Below are 22,107 nucleotides of genomic sequence, written 5' to 3'. Positions count from 1 at the left end.
TTCGCTCATATCAATAATGGGATATGCTCCAATGCATCAGGCAAACCCTGGGAGAGAATCTAGCTTCATTTGACTCATTTGATTCCACTGCCGCATTTGTGGCAAAGCAGGTTTGTAGGAGACACAGACATGATTAAATATTCACAACTTCCTGCCTAAACTTTCTCTCTCATCATATGGAGGCTCTGTACGGTGGAGAAATAACTCCAGATGGACATCTTTAAGATTCCCAAATCCTCCTCTTTTTCGCTGGCAGGAGTTTTGGGGTCAAGGTGTGAAGGGAGGACCAAAAGACCCGTTTCCCACAATCCCTCCGCAGCTATAGCCCCCCAGCTGTTCAAGGGCTTCCATAACAACAGCTGCGCAGAGGTTTAGTGGTTCATGTTGCTATGACAACAGCAGGATCAATTGGCATGCACAGACTCTCTGTGCTAATAGCAAAAGTGACATTATACCATAATTTCATTTCAATAAAACACAGGCAGGTTTTTTACTGCTCTAAGATTCAGGGGAACATAAAAAAAAGAGGCAAATAATTAATTTTGCACGATAATGCCCGTGGCGTGAGTGCCCGAAACTCGCATGAATCTCCCACGCATATTGACAACAACCAATCTCACACTTCAAAATCATTCCCTGGCATTGAAGATTAAGTCAGTACAGAGCGTGATTGTGTCCAAACTCATACAATAGAAGCTAAATAAGGCTTCATGCCCGGCAGCTGTATGTGCCACAGATCACTGACCGGCAGGATGTGCAACAATCAGAAATATTTCTGTTCTCCAGACAAACAGGATATCGGGTCACTTGGCCACCTTAACAGTGAGGAATCAGACTCTATGGGACGGGGAGGGGGGGGGGTTACACTATTGTAAAGGGCCATGAAGGACTAATCTCAGCTTTGAAGTTTGAGCATACAAGACAATAGTATTTAAATGTGGTGGAAGTGAATTAAAAAAGTGTTATTACTAAAACCTGATGCACTTACTAGTAATCAACTAATAAAGCAGACAAATAGCGGATTAATCGCACAAGATTTACCATATTTTTGTCACTCACTAGATAACAGTGATGAGTTCTCGTCAAAAAGGTCTCGAAAAGAACCAGTAAAGGGTTAATCGAAGGCCCATGATACAATAGTGTTACTGCAATAACAATATGACTGATTTCCCTCTCATATCTGAAATTCTGTCAAACAAATGCATGTTCAAGAGACAACAACTGATATTTAAAGTTATGTCATTAACCAGCCATCTTAACGGCTGAGAACAGCCTACTATATTGAATTATGATGTCACTTGAATTCATCATGCTAAAATCTCAGATGAAAAATTAAATGACAACAATGCCCAGTGTTGGCTAATGGTTTTAATGGTCAAGTAGTTAATCATTCTGTGAAACAGCCACCAAAAACTTGCAAGTATTCCTTCTCACCCAGTTAGTCAAAGCTCAGTTCTTTTATCTTGCCCGCCAAACTTCAACTGTTTGAGGCTAATTCCGGGGAATTATGAAGGGCTCACAATGACAATGGCAGGTATTCCCACAGGAGTAACCAGAGCCGGCACGGCGTCAGCGCTGGTTTAAGCCCAACATTTAACGAGCATGCAGCTGATATGGGCAGCTGTGCCAGACAAAACACATACATTAAGTCTACACAACAGACCTGAGCACTTCATCCAGCTGCTACACACACTATATCTAACTTCCAGCATGACACAAGCTGTTCTAACTTTGTGTCTCTGCCACTAATCGACTCTCGGCTGATATTTGACATTGATTATTCCTCCCTGTCTCACAGAATATGATAGCCCCTTGTGAACAGTGGGGAGAAAGCCAAACAGGAATCCACTGCTAAAAATACCCACATCGTGATGAGTCAGGATGGATTGAGCAAACAAAAAAGAGACCAGTCTAAATTCCTCCGGTCTGGGCTTTCTTTAAAGAGTTTCGGAAAAAGAAGTTCCAATCCTCAGTGCCACCAGTGGATTCCTCTGTTTAATGAGTTGAGCTGCATCAAGAAAAGGGGAAAAGAACCTTAAGACTAGTGGGATAAAAAGAGATTATCCATATAGAGGCTAATGATGTGAAAAAGAAACAGAGACTTAAAGAGAAAGGTCCAGGAACATAAAAATGTTTTGTGCTGAGATGTTTGGGATTGTTCACTGACAGTGAATTTCGATTATTGGCTAAAACTTTCCAGGAATATATCTTTGTCTAATATATCAAATTCATTACTTCACACGGCATTTTTACATTTTTTCTTGATGCTTTTAGAAGTATGGAGGCCCAAATCCAGCAAAAGCTGGTCAAATGTTTTTGTACAATTGTTTGCACATATTTGAGATGGTTTCAAGACTCGTTTTCCGCAGAGTGGATACACCAGTACCAGCTGTGCTTTGTCACACTCTTCTCTCCAACAGTGAGTTAAACAGATGCACCGCTGCAGTGCCCACATAGACCCATCTCCCCGCACTCCTCTGTCTAAGCTCAGAAGTAAATTAACTTGAATATTTAATTTTTCCCCATGGTATCAAACATTTATAGTTTTCTTTTCAACTCCAAACACTTAATAAAATTGAAAAAAACTTACTTTATTTATATTTATTTCCCTTTACATCCAGTTCATAAACTATGAAAGCAGCATATTCTGACCTTTATTTGCGTGAAACCAAAAGTCACCAGTGAGTTGTTTTTTTTTTTAACTTGACACGCAACGTAACCCAAATTACAGAGATGTAGGTACATTTGGAACAGAAGCTACATAAGTAGTCAATAATCAAGTTTCTTTAGTACCTAAACCTAACCAGCCTATGACTTTATCACCGTGGTCCGGTATGTGAGACGCTTGTGCACTGCCAGTGCATGTTGTCTTGGGAACATTCATTTCTGTTGATTTGGGAGTTGGCGTAGATAGGTGGCCAAACAGATAGATGAAAATAAAATGGTTTTGTAGTTGTGTTGAATTACTTTTTAACATGATTACATACCGGTACATGTATTATTATTCATTGATGTATTCGCTTTTATGTTTACTTGTGTGATAAACTTGTACTTACTATGAAGGTCTTTGTGCTTCATCATTGACATGTAAATTTAAGCAGGTTTGCTCATGCCAGCATCTTTTTCTCCGTATATCAACCTTTCAACAGTCTAAACCTCAGCGCGATTGATTTTCAATATTGGATATTTCTCACTATGCAGCACACTTATTATATTTCAGCCCAACTTCCCAAATGCAATAAAAGTATGGTAAGTAGCGAGCTACTGCACATGGCGTTTATCATCTGAACAATGCTTTTGAAACCCCTCTAGGCTCTGGTGAGACTCTTCCACTCATATGCTTTGTCACTTACTCAAAGGCAAATACAAGGATGTGGTTTTCAGGTGGCTCTCACCAAGCTCTCTCTCCAAAGTTTATTAGTACGTCTGTTTGGTTTAAAACCGCGCTACTCTTTTTCCAATGTTTTAAATATTCTCACAGTCATCTGTGCCCACTCATCATGATCACATTTTTAAGCGACCATCCTAATTTATTATCTCCATGTTTTTTAGAGCAGCTGCATTGTTATTAAAAACGTGTTCAATATAAATCCAATCATATCTGAGATAATAGATAATACAAATGCTTTGAGCTTGGGACTAAGCAACTCTTGTCCCACACTGCAAGAGATATCAGTGTCATCAAGGCTATATCTTTGTTTTGAGGCTTAACTATAGCAGCAATGATATGAAGGCTGTGGCTGTAACTGCCATGCTGACATAACAGACGGGATCCAGTTGATGCTACTGTTGTCATGTGTGGACAGCAAACAGTTATGGAAAAGTTTGTCATCAAAATAGTTTTTCATTTCAGATTTCTATCACACTGACAGGTACATCACTCAAACACTTTCATTTAATTCAGTTTTCAGTTCTGAACCGTCGTTTTCATTCAATTTGAGCATGTTTTTTGCTTGCATATTGAATTTTATCAACCATTTTCTTGATATTAACTTAGTATTGCCATATTGTCTTGAGTGAACATATTAACATCAAAGTTGGAATTACTTCAAAATACAGGTAGAATTACCAAGATTTTAATTAAAACTTTTTTTAAATTAAAATGGGTATTTTTATTGTGTAAACTCTCAGATTCAATTATTCTCAAACAGGCACACTGTTCCCACCAAATGCACCATGCGTTTTATGTGCTTGATGTGACATATACCACACTGTATGTCTAACCTGCTGTAATGTTTGATATGAGGCAAACCGCAGGTAAAATGACACAGTTGTCAAAAAATAGCCAAAGAAAAGCTGAGGAATGTCTTCACAGTGTACACCAGCTGTCCAGACTGTCAAATGCATCACACTGACAAGACACTGCTGAAATAATCCGGGTGGAATCATGCCTTGTTTCTTCAAATAAAAAAAATAAAAAAATCCAGACAGACAGATGTACACCAGGCACCATTTCAGAGTAATGTTGAAAATGTTGATGTGGACAGTGCAAATGCTCCTCAAGTGGCCTCAAACAACATAGAAAACACCCCTCCAATATCAAGAAGATGACATTTGAATCTTTCTAGCATAAATTGACGTGCATAGAAAGTCAGTTAAGTTAATTAGCTAATTTGGCATCATTAATAGCCCCCATGATGAAACAGTGAAATCATAGGGCATGGTGGAATTGACAATAAAACACAATTGCCTAACCCTGCGTCTACACCACAAGCGTAAATGCAGCGTTGCACTTGAATGACAACAGCATTCAAATGACATTGAAGTGGCTGTCTACACTCCATTCACATATTTCAAACTAGATCTGTTATTATTCAAAGTGCTGAGCAGCAGAGGAGCATCCAAACTTTCTGTGCAGTAGAGTATTCCTGATCTCTTTTTCCATCAACACTATTGCACTGACCGACTCTTCAGGCCATTCAGAATTTTACACTGAATCTGACAGTTACTTTCATGTACTTAACATAGACTGCTGTTTCGTAGTAAAAAGTAAACAAGGTCAGATAATAACAAATTAAGAAAAATTAAGAAAAAGTTTGATCGAAGGTCATACTTGTAAGAAAAATTCTAAAATGTATAGTGAATTGTACTAAACCCCTATAAATATATATATATATACACACACACACACATATATACACACATATATATACACATTCATTGGGCACTTAGCTTGCCTTGACACTTGTATATTTTTGAAAAAATGGTGCAGCTGAGCCAAGAGCTTGCATAGAGCCAGTGCAAACAGCTGCATAGATTAAAATAGGATTCTATCTGTTGGGCAACGTGTGAGTGAATAATGTGTCTGATATTCGTTTTGTCTAGACATGGGTCAGCCTGTTTATTTTCTTCTTTTGTCCATTCAAGACTCACTGTAGAACTGCAACGATTCTTCAGTTAATTTATTGGATGATTAGTCGACCGGAAAAAAAAAAAAAAAGAGCTGCTTTCTTGGTGTGATGTGAGGTCGTGTTGCTTTTCTTTGTTGTTTCATGACAGCTATACGAAAGTGTCTTTGGGTTTTGGACAAGACAAGCAATTTGAAGATGTGACTTTTGGCTTTGAGTAATTTTGACAAACATTTCTCCATTTTTTTTTTTTTTACATTTCAAAGGATAAATTACTGATCAACCTACAGAGGGTGACTACAGTTGAGATGTCAAGACAAGGGAACATCTCAAAATCTTTTAATCATTGTCACATTAGTTGTAAGATGTTGTATAATAAGATTCTACTCGACTACTGTGAAAAAAATGTGCTGGAATACTTTAGAAGAGGAGACTGCCTTTGTACCAATAATTTCTTCTGCCCTCAATATTTCTATACAGGTAAAATGTTTGGGGTTTTATTTTGTTCTTTTCTTCCTGCATTGAATTTAAAAATTTCATTGTCTTGGCATGAAACCGAGAAGGTAGACAGGGAAGACAGAAATACAATGGACTTGGCAGGACAGACAGTGAGGAATTCCCCATCATGTCTGAAGTGAGCTAACCTTGCTTTTTTTTTCTTTCTGACTCTTCCCTCCTGGTGAGCGTCCAAAAGAAGAAAGTTAACTCTTTCATTGACATGCTGGAAGTCTGCCTCAGTTGTTCGGTCAGTGTGCACAGCTCCTCATAATAAACCATCACGTCCCTAAGGAATGAGCCTGCAGACTGACACTCAGGTATTCTCTGTAGTCTCCGCTATGCATTTCCACACATTAGAAATGCACCACTTATTTCACAGCCCATACCCCCAGTTCCATAGCCTGGCAGTTAAATACAAAGTGCTGTCTGCCCATTTCCCAGGACAGAAAATAGTGTCTTTAAATTTAAGGTGCGCTGCCATCTGTATTAAATGTCTACAGCTGTTTATAAATACCACTGACCAGCAGTGAGCCGGTTCACTGAAACGGAAAGAGACAGATTCACACAAACACACACAGGCTTTGGTGAAAAAGTCAAGCACATTCTAAATCAATTTCCCCCTCCTCTTTCTCTGTCCCTGCACACACACACGCACATACACACGCACATACACACGCACATACACACACACACACACACACACACACACACACACACACACACACACATATATATATATATATATAAAATAGGCCTGTTTTGACGTGGGCGTCAAGTAGGCAGGTGTCATCCCTCATCTCTGGCCACAGTATGTCTCACCTTCATAGTCCAACTGACACCTCTCCAAGCCACTACTCTCAGACAAGTATCTCCCCAGCTCTTTGTTGACCTTTATCTGTTAAAGACGTACACCAACTTTCTGGGAGATTGGCCTGTTTATCACCTTGGGTGAAAATATAAAAACTAAAATCATCTAAGGCTGCCCAAGGGTTCCTTTTCCATACTGTAAAATGGTAAACCCACAGCCGAAGAGGCCTAATTCAATATTTCACTGAAGGGCAACCCACGCAGAATGTCATTCACCCATTTCAGGGAAAATACCTTCTGTCTATTTTAACAAATGTCAACAATCCACAAACAGGAGTCACTACCAGTCTGTCTGCACCGGAATAAAAACCACTTTGGTGAACTCTAGTGGCTGTAGTGGCAGGTGGTTTTAGTGTCCAACAATTCCCAAGCAGTTTCAGTGCCTAAACCTTACCAGGCAGATTCAGTGCCTACACTTTACCAGGCAGTTTCAGTGCCTAAACCTTACCAGGCAGTTTCAGTGCCTAAACTTTACCAGGCAGTTTCAGTGCCTAAACCTTACCAGGCAGTTTCAGTGCCTAAACTTTACCAGGCAGTTTCAGTGCCTAAACCTTACCAGGCAGTTTCAGTGCCTAAACTTTACCAGGCAGTTTCAGTGCCTAAACCTAACTCATCAGTATCAGTATCTAAACCTTACCAGGTAGTTCCAGTTCCTAAACCTAACCAGGTAGTTTCAGGGCCTAAACCTGACCAAGTAGTTTCAGTGCCTAAACCTAACCAAGTAGTTTCAGTGCCTAAACCTAACCAGGTAGTTTCAGTGCCTAAACCTAACCAGGTAGTTTCAGGGCCTAAACCTGACCAAGCAGTTTCAGTGCCTAAACCTAACCAGGTAGTTTCAGTGCCTAAACCTAACCAGGTAGCTTCAGGGCCTAAATCTGACCAGGAAGTTTCAGTGCCTAAACCTAACCAGGTAGTTTCAGTGCCTAAACCTAACCAGGTAGTTTCAGTGCCTAAACCTAACCAGGTAGTTTCAGGGCTTAAACCTGACCAAGAAGTTTCAGTGCCTAAACCTAACCAGGTAGTTTTACTGCCTGACCCTGCAATGAATAACTTCAAACAATGCAGTTTTCTTCCTGTGTACTGCTCATGTAGCTGACGTTAACTTGCGATGTTAATCATCCCGGTGAAGACAACTGCTTGTTAACGGCAGACCAGCTGAACTGTGGGTGGAGTTATGTATTCGAGGGGATGAATGCTTTTGATGGGTCACAGTTTGTATGTGGTAGATTGCTAAAATGGCTATGTGTCAAATTCTAATTTAATTAGCATGTCATTCTGCAATCAAAACCTTTTGTTTGTAGTGAAAATTGGTGCATCCATGCACTTTCCCTCTCTGTGACACTGGGTTGAAATTTGTTTAAGGTTTTAGTGTTTCAGTGCAACTCATAATCCACTAAGAGTGGCCAAAGTGACACATTTTTAAACCCTACTCATCAGGGGCTTTAAGATGAAAAACATGTGATATGCATACCAAATGAAAACCACTGGAACCTACTTGATGAATGTGCCAAATAATGGGAGGTGTATATATAAACACATGGGTGAGCACACTTGCTGATCTCATGCAAAGTAAGCTATATTTGTTTTGTTTTTTCATCCATTCATATGCTTTTAGAAATACATGACATTTTGCTACTCATGGAGTAATGGAATCACGGCGTATATTCATAGTGTTGACTTATGAGGGGCTGCAGCATATGCCCTGGTATTGCTTAACATACAGTATCTTTAAGTGTCAGCGTCAAGCACTCCTTAGGACAGACACAATTTCACGTTGAACTTCAGACTACCCCCAAAAAAACCTTCCTTCAAAGCTAAACAAACAAATCTGACCCGCAATCAGCCCTATCACGTTTCAAACTCCCATTTACACAAGACTGACACTGTAGCTATGCCAAAGGGGTGCCAGTGGGGAAGGGGTACAGACATACCACAGCGGTATCGAGACCTTGACCGGAGGAAAGTAGCCGGGGAGGTTTAAGTTGGACAGCGCTCTCTCGTCACCCACCGAGAACCTTGTCATATAGCAGCAGACATGACGCTGTACCACCTCCAAGCTGCCTCATTTGCCCGCAAGCAGGCTCGGCAGCTGTTTATAACTCCCTTTTAAAACAGAACCTTCATCACTCTATCGAGATGAGGTTACACAAGGAGTGGGAGGCGCGTGTTGGTGTTTTACTCTTTTATTCAATAGCTTTTAGTCTCTGATAATTAATGTGCTCTAAACTTTGTCATGAGTTCCTTGGAGATTGCTTCATCACCTCTTTAACTGCAAACTTTTGTAAGTGGATGAATCTCGATGGGGTTTTGATCATTTCTAGCCGAGTTATTTTTATTTAGAAAGTATGTGAGTTATATGGATAACTAATGTATAGAGACACAGTGGGAATAATGTGCCCTTATATTGTCATGCTGCGTCTGTAAGGCACGGAAACGTAAAGGAAATCTTTGCAGTGAAGTTCTTTCTTAAAACGGTCTACCTTTGAGTCAACACAAGAGACAAAAGGCATGAAGAAATTTTACTCTCAAAAATTCTACAAAAACATTGTTCTCTACCTCTGCAGTGATCACAATATATCACTGCCATTTATTGAGAATAGCAGGAATCACATTGAATTTAATTGTATAAACTCTGACAACCATCTCTCTTTTTTTTAAATCATGGCTGTCACCACAATCTGAATATGATTTTTTTTTCCTTCTTTTTTTTTCCCTTTATGAAAAAAAAAATGCTGAAAATAGCTCATTATGTCCGTGTTTTACAGGCTTTTGGCACAGGTTAGTGAAAGGTGCCACTGCCAGAAATGCTCCAGGGCCAAGAAACTACAACTGAAATATTTGGCGTCAAATAAGTTGTTCTTGTTTAGTGTTGAAAGAAAGCCAGCATCCCAGATACTGCAAACTTGTGTTTTGACAGCCATTTTTGTGCATCAATAATCTGAAAAGCTGATTTATGGACACATGTTTAAGACGCATAGGAAAAAGTTTTGGTATGCAAATCATTTTGAATCAAAGTGGGTTTAATATACAACTTTTTAACACCTTCGAAATGAAAGTGTGGACAAGCAGACTATAAATACTACATCACCGCTCATTCCCATTTCCCATTTATATACATCACTTTAACTGGCATTTAATACACAGTGAAAATTGGACTTTAATTGGGTAGTAAAATTTGAAAATTATAGCATTTTCAAAAAATCCTGATGTCTTTATAGGCAGTTCAGACTAACTCCAGGCGAGGCATCACAACTGGACTTGGTCCTGATTCGCTCCCCTCATTAAATACCAGATTTTTTTTCCAAGAAGGGCAGCTTTGAACTGGAAAAGCATCCAGCAGCAGGTTTATCACTTTGGAATTGGAAGAGCTGCTGCTGTCAGGGAGATAGCCATATTAGGACTGCTCTACATTCACCAAGTTGAAATCAACCGTTGACTGAACTTTAATTATTCAAGTTAAAAACATTCGTTACAGAACATTTGACAACATCTGAGGTCAACTTGTAAATATATCTAAATACCTACAGTACAATGTTAAAATATTGACTTTTCCATACATACTGATTCTAAAAATGGGAAACACTTTCGATACTCATTCTCTGCAGTATCGATACACATGTATCAGCTGCACCTTCTCACTCTCTCACCTCTCTGACGGGGAGATGACATGCGCATCATTTTGATCTGATCTCATGAGCCTGACCTAAAGAGGAAACAATTCATGTTTTTTTTTTTTATATGAATGTTTTCACTTTCTGATGTTTTTTGCAACAAGTCAAGCAAAGACACTGATTGCTGTATACTGGAGTCCTTCTTATAAGTGTCAGTGAATAGGTGTTAAGGCCATTATTATTTCCTATATAATTCACTTGAGTAAGACCACACAAGCAATAATGTTAGATTATAATATGTTTATAAGCACTTCACACATTATAAGGACTTATCAAATGACTTAACTAATGTGTCAATGTTAAAAATGTCTTGTATTCTAACAATAAAAAAGTTTATGCCCATATTAACACTTCTTTTGAGGTTAATGAGCACCTTATTGCCACTTATTATAAAAACTTTACTATAAAGCTTACCAAAGTATCTGATTGTTATACCATAGCTTATAAACACTATAATTTTATGCTCTGAATGTTGTGTCAGTATATTCTGATAGTATTGAAAATGGTACTGTATATCATTATTTCTCAATGGATTATATCTGAGTTAAACATTCCAGGGTCATGACATTTCTGCAGTTTTCTGTATGCTTACTATGTAAAAAGGATCACTTTATCTGTCACATCAAATGCTGCTTACTTATGACTGAATTATTCATTGAAGTGATGCACATCTGTCATTTGGATTGGACAGATCTATGCAGCAGGCAGCTGCCAAAGTCAAGCAGCATATCGGTCCGTCCTTCACAATAGTCTCTATTATGCTCCTATGTCTTGTTATGTCTTCTGCATATAAACTACTGTCCGCTCAGACTTCAGATCCAAATAAAACACATTACAGGGTACATTACTTCACGTGAGAAATTTCTCCAGGATGAGTTAGCGTACATGAATACACACACACACACACACACACACACACACACACACACACACACACGTCCACACTACAAAATAAACGCGAAGAAGAATATTTCTTAAAACACTCGATTTCTGAAGACGTTAGAACAAAATACTCAAATCCTGCATTTCTCACTTTTTAGGAACGTCTTGAACAATACACTCTTTGAGAGAGCAAACCTCTTATCGTGGCACATATCCTAACATGCTAATTACCCCACACACAGTTTGAGTTCATTTATTATGCATGAAATAATCTAATATGATGACTGTGATAATTATGCGCACATAGATAAGATAAAAGAGTAGTAACCAATTATAGCGCGGGAGTTGGGAAAAGTAATTATTCTTTGTAGTGGAAAGAAGTCTCGGCTCGAAAAAAAAAAAAAAAAAGAGGATCAGTCTGCTTTTTTTCATCCAGTTCAGTTCACAGTGCTGCAATTAACATGTGGAATCATGTCTGCACTCGCTGATAATGTATACGGAATATTTTCTTGTTTAGGCATAGAGTAACACAGATATCTCTTGTTTTTGTAAGTATTGAGGGATGTATGAGTTTCTCGCTGAGCGGCAAAATTGTAAAAGGTAAACCATGAACAGTGTAAAAACCTGCACAGGAACAGCTGTTGAGGTAAACTGCATTCCGCATAGATTCATTTACAGCTATGTGTCTGTTATGATAATTGTACACGCTCATTCCCTGAGACTCTTCACACACTCCAGAAATCTGACATGTTTACATTATTACTTGAAAGGCAACACGACTCGATGCCTTGGGTCTCGTCAGCAGCAGCAAATCAGGAAGGACACTAACGGGAAGGAGTGGTGCTCAGAGTCGAACGCTCACAAATCAGACGCGTGTTGTAGAGTCATTAAATATTACCACTTCTAAAATCAGAGCTGGCGTGCGGTTAGCCGGCACTACTGTGCAAACATACTTAACACAGCACAGCTTTCTTTGACAAATTATGTGCCTGCCACTGCAAATCACAGGAAACAGAGACTCGACAGTAATTTCATTTTTCTGTGACTGTTTGGGCTTAAACTGTGTTATAAATCAAACTTTTATGTGATGGAATGTGGCAGCCTGGAAACGAGTTAAACAGGGCTTAATATGTCGGCATCCATTTTGCTCATATAGCGAAGGAAAAGAAATGTTTCGTGGTGGCTTTTGAATACTTTGGACAAGATGTAAACACTGATGACTGAGTCACTGCTGCAGCAAACACAGGAGAAAAAAATGAGTAACACTTATAATAAATTATAGACATAATCGTATTAAGGATGTGATAATGACATTATAAAACATTAGGACAGCATAATGCATTATAAAACTATCATGATGTATTCCAACTGTGAGAAATACAGTACACTATGATCTGTGCACATAAAATATAGTTGAGTGACCAGCAATTATAGTATTGTTAAACTAACCTTATGAATCTTTATAAAAGGCTTTATAATATCTTATGATTATTGTTATGAAGTGCCAGTGTAAAAGTACCTAGTCATACTTAAGGTAGAAGTAAAGATATTGTGTTATAATGTGACTTTTGTCAAAGTAACCCATGTGAATGATACTTGAGTAAAAGTAACTGATATTAGATGCATTTCACTGTCAACAGTAATTGTCTAGCAATAAATGTGCTTAATTATCAACAGTGGTGAATTATATTTATATATATATATATATATATATATATATATATATATATATATATATATATATATATATATATATATATATATATATATATATATATCAACATGTATGTGTAAACGGTTTAGGTCATGTTAGTACCAGATCCAGTGTTCAACTTTTTTTTTTTAATCAACCCAAGTGCCAATTTAAAAGAAATTATTTAAAAAACCTAATCACTATTTAGCTCTGGTGGAGGACGTTATGCAGTGTAACTTGTAGCTAAAGTTCAAAATCAAAACATGTAGTAGAGCCAAAAGAGCAGTATTTGTCTCCAAGTGGAGTGGAAGTATAAAGTAGCAGAAAATCGAAATACTCAAGTACAGTATTTGAGTAAATGTATTTAGTTACATTACATCGCTGCTTTTAACCATGATTATGCATCACTATAGGCACAAAAAAAAAGCATTATAAGGATATTCACAATGCATTACAGACATGGGCCTCAGAAGGCTTTACTAGAAAATGTGAAAAGGGGGGGAAACCACGTATAAACAAAAAACTAAGTACTGATGTAGCTGAATTAGTAGAAATGTACTACTAATGCACACTTTGTTCAATCTAAATAACATTGTTTGACTAGGATTGTCTTACTGACCTCTAACTAAAACCACATTTATCTGACTCAGGAGCACACGTCATCTTCACACCCCTCCGGAAACCTCTGTCAGCCATTACCCAGACCATATCTCCCTCGGACGGCTGCAGTTGACTCATGATTACTTGCAGAGTCTAAGCTTCAGGCCAAACATGATAGTCTGAGACAAGTCGACGCGGCTGTCCAAGAGGCAGGTCTCACAAACAAAACCAAATCACCTCTAATAGGTTCGCCAGATTTTCAGATTCGCACCAGACATCAGCACATGTAGGAAGAAATGTCTTTATGTAGATGTCGATCCTCCAGTTCTTTTCAGAACAGGCAATAAAAGATAAAAATGTGGATGTGTACAAAGAGAATAAACTAACCTTCAGCTCTTCATGTGCTCTGTGGCTTTAAACTTGAGGTTAATGCCAGTGCCACTCATGTTTCCTTACACTCTCAGCAAAGTCATAATGTTCTGAATGTAATGAAGTGAGGAGAGGAGAAAGCAAGGACGATGAATATGGCCACGAAGGCAATTGCTGCATTGCCCGTGTTTCATACGGACAGCTGATGTTCGGAATAACCAGTCTACTGTGTGATTCTGCACAAGTGACTTTCTCACAGACGTGTTTATTCAGACCTTGAGCCATGTTCAATCATGGTTGCAATCAAGATTACCTCAGTGCCTCTGACATTATTGAAAAGAACAACCCTTTTACCAAAGCCGATTTATTTCATTTGTAAAACTCAGCCTCCGTGCAAATCGTTGTAGGGATTTACTGCATCCACAATACATTATCTGTCCAAAAACAATGTGAAACACATACAAGTGTTAAGGCAAATTTAACTCCAGCTTTGCTTTGAAGTTTTAATAACAGTCCGGATTAAATTACTTTGTGGAATATGTGAATATGATAATAAAAAAGAAAAAAAACATTAAAATTAACCTGGTGTTGCAAATTATTGCTCATTTAGGACCCATGTTAGTTATTACTGCAGTTACAACTATTTGCCCAGGGTTAACACGAGAGTGTATCTATAGACCTAGATATACACTTGCAATTTATTTATGAGGTGTCACATATACTGTGTATCTATAACACTTGTGATGCATCAGAATTCAAATGAAAGTGTAAAAATGACATACAAGCAGCGTGATACTCATACTGTAACTCTATACAGCTTACACTTCATGAAACCTTTTTGAACCTGTGTTCATGTATTTTTATGCTCGGTTTTGAGAAAAACTCGTCAGCGGACGTTTTTTTTATCTTTAACCAGGGCAGTCTGGAGTGGATGTTGCACACACATAGTGCAGTACTTTGACACCACACACCAGAGTTCATATCCTAAGTTTTCGCAACAGAAGCACATTGGTTTGGTTAAACAAAGACAATAACAACAAAGTGCACATATCATATCCTATTTCATCCTAAACACATCCTATCTCGTGTTTCCAGTTATTGTAGACATTTTCAATATCTAACCAAGAATATGATTTTTACCCAACCTGAAAAGTGCTTTAATTACCCAAAAAGTTCATGTTTTCATTCCTATGAGTGGATAGTGTACTGGAAGGGTGTATCGGGGGGAAAATAATGAAATACTTGCATATGCGTTCACACAAAAACTACTCAACAGTTTAGGTTGCGTAGGTATCACTTAAAATCAAAAGCTGCTGGCTAAACAGTTGAACTTCAGGGTAACATGGGACTTTGTATCTCAGCGTCAGAGGCATTTGGCTCCTTTGTGTACTGACATGAACTTGTATGACTCTAGCAGCACTGTGGCATCCAGGATGCCGAAAGCCTTAATGAGATATAATACAGTAATAAAACTGTGTAGTCCTTCTTTAATATTTTAAGAGCGACAAGTCTTATGAAACATCATAAAAGACATAGCCTTCCCATGGAAAATGAAATGCACTTCGACTGAAGCCTGTGCCGTCATAAAATCATGGCACTTTTATAGCAGGGGACAGAACTACATAAAACAAGTCATTTGCAGCTAATAAGAGCGATCACTAAAATGCATTAGGGCAAATTATTCTGTCCTTGCCACCGCACAGTGCTTTTACTGAAGTCTGTTGTTAAGCTGCTGTTTTAGCCAAGAGCCTGTACACTAACAAGTGTTTCATCAGGCATCTGCAAAGACCACTTGGAGATTAACGGCAAGGTATACAAATGGATTTGAAGAGAAAGCCGCTTTTGTGAAAGTCTAATGTCGAAATAAAGGAGCAGCTATAGACTGAGTGAAAATATTGTCCTTCAGATCAATGGTGTCCTGGAGTGCAATAGGCTGAAACATTCAGATGAGATGTGAGTGGCAGAAAGAGCAACACACTTGAATAATATCGCTGGAGAGGATACTGAAAAATGGAACCGTGCTCCAGTAAATAGCATTTTGGAGGTCACAACTTTAGAGCTGATGCATTTCTATTCAAAGTGCAGCAGACTTCAATGAGCTACTCTGCCAATAGTCAAAGTAGGGTGATTTCAAAAGGCCACCTACCCCCACTTCAAAAAAGGCTAATTTTTCATCTCTACTGCACTCTTTTCACATGTTGCCTTGTGTCTTGGGCATCCACCAGCCTGTCTCTTGGTGCAGCTCGTCTATGGATTTACACAGCCGTAAATGTATCCAAGGGTGAACAAAACAACTTCAGGAGGTGATCAGAGATGTAAACAGCACAGCAGTGATATAAGTTAGCTTAGCGCTCCCAAAAATAGCGTCTGTTGATGTGTGCTTGGCTGCAAAACTTTGTCTGTTTGTCTTCAACTTTGTAATGAAAGTTACTCTGACTCACAGAGGAGGAACAACAGCTTTCCTGCTGGCAACAGCACTGCAGTGCTGAAAAACATTACAATACGGTAGCAGTTTCACTGCAAATCAAGCTACACGCTGAAAACATACTGACACTTTTGCAGATTTTAGTTTGTGAACATAATAAAGCATGGGCTTAAGTCACTGTTATTAGCATGGAAAACCAACATTGACATTTTACTCTTAACTAAGTTTTAAAGAGTATTACACTGAGGTTTTCAATAGCAGTGACACCATTTTGGCCCATGCATTTATTCCTTTTCAAGAGAAGCACAAATATGCAGCCACACAGTGCTTGGTGGGATTTTCTCTGCTATGATCTGCTGTTGAATTCAAATCAAATATTTTGAACCTCACCCAGCTCAGCTGTTACCACGACTCTCAAATATAATAAATTCAGGATTTACTGGCAGGCTTCATATTTCTCTGTGTGAAGCCCTACTCATTTATTAGGATTATCTACATTCCACCAGAGATAAGAACCAAAGGCACAATGAGGTTCGGAGTCTTGTTAAAGGTCTTTAAATGCAGAATATATAATAAGCTGTTGCTAATTTGATTTTGTGCTTGATCCTTGAATAATAACCACTGATGTCTAAAAATAATACGTTTAATTGTTTTTAAGGCAAACATAATGGCATCAAAAGCAATTTATACCAAAACTATGAATATAGTAGACATTAGAGAGTGGAATTAACCTACTTCTTACACATCTTTAAAAATTTCACTCACAGTAAACACTGTATCTATGTGAGCATCCTGCTGGTGCAGAACCTAAGCTCTCCTTAGGTCCTCCACTCTATGCTATGACTTCGACTTAGTTTATGGAACGTGTCCCTGCTGGGTTTTCATTTCCTCTGTCTGAAAAAAAGGAATGCAATCAAAGTACTGATGTTAAAATCATTACCTAATGACTAAAGCCTTTGTATGACTTCTTCCATGCTGCGGTATTCACTGTTCAAGCACACATCACATACTACAGGGTGGGGAAAGGCTTTTCTGAACTTTGTTTGAAGGGCCACTTGAATCAAACGCGCTCAGCCCAATCAATCGCTGAATTGCATACCGAAGACTAATATGGATTTTTCTTACATGTAGGTCTTCAGCAGAGGATGTTTTGATGACACACTAACAGCAGAGCAGAGCAGAGCAGAATTGTACCTTATATATTGCAGTGGCTCACCATGTAAGTGTTGTCATTCATTCGCTCCTATGCCCTGATTAGTGGAGCCACGAGTACTTTTATCGTGTCTTATTATTTTCGTCTAACGACAGTGTCGTTGTAAAAATATGTGCCAAGATGGATGCCCTGTCCTCTCCTGCAAGCCAAGTCTATCCACAGCCACAAATAAAGCAACAGGAACCTCAAGCCGCACAGAGATAATGCACGGGTCAAAGAGGTCATATGTCCTGTGATAGTTAACATAGGTATAATTATTCATGTTTTGGGACTTTCTCACGTGTAAGCTGGACAGTCACAGTTTTATGTAAAGTTTTCTGTCTCGTTTGAATTCTGCCATATTTTACACGAGATGATGCTGATGTTTGTTGGCTGAATCTCCTTTTACATACATACAAGCTGTCAGTATGGCCAGATCTGGTTATCATCTTTTTTAATAATATTTCTGTGTTGAGGTGATGGCCATCTTGGTGTTGGAGACATACTGTATACTGAGTGATGGTGCACAAAAAAATGGTACACTATGTTCCATAGAGTATAATATATATTAATCTACATATATGCAAGCAATCTGAATGAATTCACAAAAACTTTATTGATCAGTTTTTTTTCTGGCATATAGGCAGGTGTGGGGATAAGGTAGGGAAGGGGGGTTAAAGATTTTAGCTTATAACATAATATATTTTCAAATGTTCTACTGATGTATCAGCAATCACGCAACTGTGCATTACCCATCACTGTCTGAATGCTGTTTCTGAACGTAACCACCATTCCGCAGTCCTATGCTGGATATATTTTCTTGACAGCTTTATGTCCTTCCAGAAACAAAGCTTCGTGATGTTGACAGTATGGAGGATCATTAAATTTGCCTGCTGCTTCTCTTGGAGCATAAATCAAGCCAATCCATCTCTCTCCGACCCCGCTCCCTGGTGGCTTACTTAGAGCCATGCCAACGCAGCACTGGCTGTGGAATGAGCAAGAGTAAGCATGCAAGGGCTGTCTGACGGTATAAACAGGCCTCTGCCTTCTCTTGAGAGCAATAGGGATCAAGCGGGCTTAGTGGGCATGACCTGTGAGGACCCAGACAGGGCCAAAACATGCAACACAACACAACACAATTGTCTTAAGGATTGCTGCTCTATTGAACATGAGAAAAACTAGCTTACATCACATTGCTCACGGGCCCGGAACAGGACCTAGATGCACTCCGCTGAGGATACCCAGCAGACTAAAGCCTTATGAATAATTCTGAACATCCTCTCTCTTTTTCCTGCCTGATTTAAGAAAGTGAAGCCCTCAAAAATAAATTAGACATCTCACAATCTGATTGCTTCAAAGAGGAATCCTACAATATGAAGCTCAGTCTAACAAGAAAGTCAAAAACCTTACATTGCTCAAAAATAATGTATTTGTTTCTTTGGCACCATGCAGGGTGGAATTAGAGGTAACGCCGAAGGAAATGACAAGACATTTGCTTCGTGGTTCAATTTCCTCAATTGCTTTATGGCCATACATAAATGCTTAAATTGGTTTGTAACATATGCTCTCCTCGCTCTGTTTACTTCCTTCATTTAGTGTGACTGAATCACTTTATTAGTGATTATCGCCCCAAAAGCTGCAGGAATGCACAGCATCACACCTCATCATGTAATTTACCCATATAGTAGGAATGGGAATATGCAAATAGTGTCGAAGTATTTTCCAGCACCGAACATGCCCCTGGGCTGCTTGTCCAATGACACAAATCATCAATTAAGATCTCAGCAGGGTATGGGGATAAACTAAATTGGCATTATCTCTATCCGACAATATGTAGAGCCGTGTGGGGTACATCACAACAAAGAACAAACATCACTGAGGGTGATTGGTAGCGAAGCGTTTCGACTCCTGTGTTTGAGCGCATGTGTGTGTGTGTGTGTGTGTGTGTGCATCTTTGTGTGTTCGAAATCAGTTCCCAGCTGAATCATCCACTTTGAGACGCTAAGGTGGAACACAACAAGGAACACAATCATTTGAATCACGTAAAAAGGTAACAGACCTTCTTTTGGTCTTTCAGCACAGACTCACAGCAACAACAGTGTCTTTCAAAGCATTTACTTTCACAGGGGGTGCGAGTTGAGCTCCTCATGGGATTTTATGCTGAGCACTCTGCACCTGCCCAATGTGTTTGACGGAGGGAGCTAAAGTGGTCTAAATCGCCATTGTGATTTCTCGGGGAAGCAGATGATTAGTAAACAAATGGTTCAGGCATATTTAATTAAGCTAATGTACTCCCAATGCTCCAACTATAATCTATGCTGTGAAGGGGCCTTTACTTCAACTGCAATCTACTCTTGTAACATTTTTACCATCCACAGATGAGAAATGGAAAGAGGTAAGAAACCCTGGAGTTCTGTTTCCTGAGCTTCACATTCAACACAGGGTTGTTGTCGTGTTTTTTTTTCTTGGTTTTGTTTTGTTTTTTAAATGAGATGTGTTTGCCAAATCTATGGTTAAAAAAATAAATAAATAAACATGTGATAACTGAGGGGCAGAAATCAAAGCTGAGCGCAACTGAACAGATGAATCGACCGGGTTTGACTCACAAAACTACCACAACACAGCAAACAGCCTGCAAATCTGCGCCTTTTTAACTGCAGGATCATTAAAATCAAATTGAACAGGGCCTCAAGTGTTTGAGACAAGCTGTCCGACAGACACAGGTTCCGTCGAATCCCACTGACGGCATTTTCGTGCCAGCCAAACATCTCCTGTGAGTGAAATAGTCATTTGAGCAATTGTGGAATAAACTAGTCATCTGAAATAGAAAAGTGGTGAGTGGCACACAAAGAGGGCCAGTGTTCAGTCTAGAGGGGTTTTGCAGGGCAGGGAAGGCTGAGAGTAAACATTAGACCTTCGCTGAGATGCGGATAGTTTGAGCAGGAGAAACACTTCAATCAAAGATAAATTCACCAAGACCAAGAGGAAGAACTGGATGCCCTTTTTAAAATACAGACATGAAAGACAAATAGCTCTGTTTGATTTAAATCGCGTGGACTAAATACAAGTCTTTAGCTTTGTACAAAAAATTAAAAATAAAAGCAGTTGTTTTTCGCCTGCCACAGAACATAGAAACAGACTACATTTACAGGAAAATCTGGGCTATTTAGATTCTCAATAAAAGGCTACATGTCAAACTACAGGTAATATATATTTTTACATACGTAAGTGTTACATAAGTATCAGTTATTTGTTTATTGTGGCCACAAAAAAAACAAACATAACAAAAAACAGCCACACGCACTACTGTCAAGAATTAAACATATAATTAACAACAAAATACTGCTGAATTAACTTGGACAAACCTGAATGTAAGATATTTTACACTGAAATCCTTTACCGTTTTAATACAAACACAGCAACTCTGCCAGTCAAAATAAAAGCATTTCGACTCGAGTAAAACACACCATGTAACTTCGACATAAGGAAAATTGCAGTAGCCATAAAAAAACCCCCCTCAAAATATGATGTTTCTCCTTTTCCTTGTTTTCTTTGTCTTTCTTTCTTTTTTTCCTTTTTATTTACACGGAAGATTCACACCCTCAGATAATCACTGTAAATGTATTAATAATCGGAACGTGATGTGGCACTCCGCTGCTATTTGACAAAGCCGTTGGAATAAAAACGCCAGCTTCCGGCTGCTATGCGCTCATTCTGTCCGATCCGGTCACTATTATCATTATAAATCTCTAAAATTGCAACCTTTTTGGACAAAAAGCATCCGCCGACAAATGCAACACATCCTAGACACACGCATCACAAACATTACCGACACATTTTTTTTTTTTAAATCCAAACGCCGCATCAAGAAAAAGCAACAGAAAAAAAAAAAGAAAAAATCCACTGGTCTTTCAGTCCAGCACAAAAATGCATCTCCTCTCTTTTCCCTCTCTCTTTTTTCTCCCCCACCTCGACTCCCCCTCCCTTTCTCACTCTCTCTCTTTCTCTCTCTCTCTCTCTCTCCCTCCCTCACTCGCTCTCTCTCTCTTTCCCTCCCTCCCTCTCTCTCTCTCTCTCTCTCTCAGTCTCTCTCTCTCTCTCTCTCTCTCTCTCTCTCTCTCTCTCTCTCTCTCCCTCACTCTGGCCTGGCTGGCTGTCTGACTGTATGAATAATGTCCTGCCTTTTGTAATGAAGGGGGGGTAAAGGGGAAAAGGACGCTGAAGTGGTAAAGCCCTGCTCCCATGCACTGACATTGAAAATGAATGACAGCTTACCTGCATGCCAATCTTCATCAGACTGACACTGGGCTGACAGCACAGCCTATACTCCTCCACACAGCCGGTGACGTCAGCCATGCCAGGCCCCTCCCACCTCCATCTCCATCTCAGCTCCCCGTTTTCCCAGCACCGGGCTGCTGATGCCTTCCAGTGTCCATGGGAAATACGGCTATCACGTGGGGGGGGGGGGGGGGGATTTCGCGAGAACAGTAACCCCCTGCAGCCACAAAGATGGTATAAAGGCAAAATTCTGTGCTCAGGTTGTATGGGAACACTGGTTTAAA

The 22,107-nt window shown here is 39.2% G+C and overlaps 1 protein-coding gene across 1 annotated transcript in view; it reads right to left on the bottom strand.

The window, feature by feature from the left end:
* Positions 1–21,851, bottom strand: part of pknox2 (pbx/knotted 1 homeobox 2) — a 100,644-nt gene extending 78,793 nt beyond the window's left edge. Inside the window, exon 1 of the mRNA XM_037120555.1 lies at positions 21,821–21,851. The gene's annotated coding sequence lies outside the window, so the exon portion shown is untranslated. The remainder of the gene's footprint in view (positions 1–21,820) is intronic.
* Between the last annotated feature and the right edge of the window lie 256 nt (positions 21,852–22,107).

This window comes from Acanthopagrus latus, chromosome 13, assembly GCF_904848185.1.
Source record: "Acanthopagrus latus isolate v.2019 chromosome 13, fAcaLat1.1, whole genome shotgun sequence".
In the NCBI taxonomy this organism is placed as follows: domain Eukaryota; kingdom Metazoa; phylum Chordata; class Actinopteri; order Spariformes; family Sparidae; genus Acanthopagrus; species Acanthopagrus latus.
The sequence above is the reverse complement of the archived record's forward strand: the minus strand, read 5'-3'. Positions and strand labels throughout refer to the sequence as shown.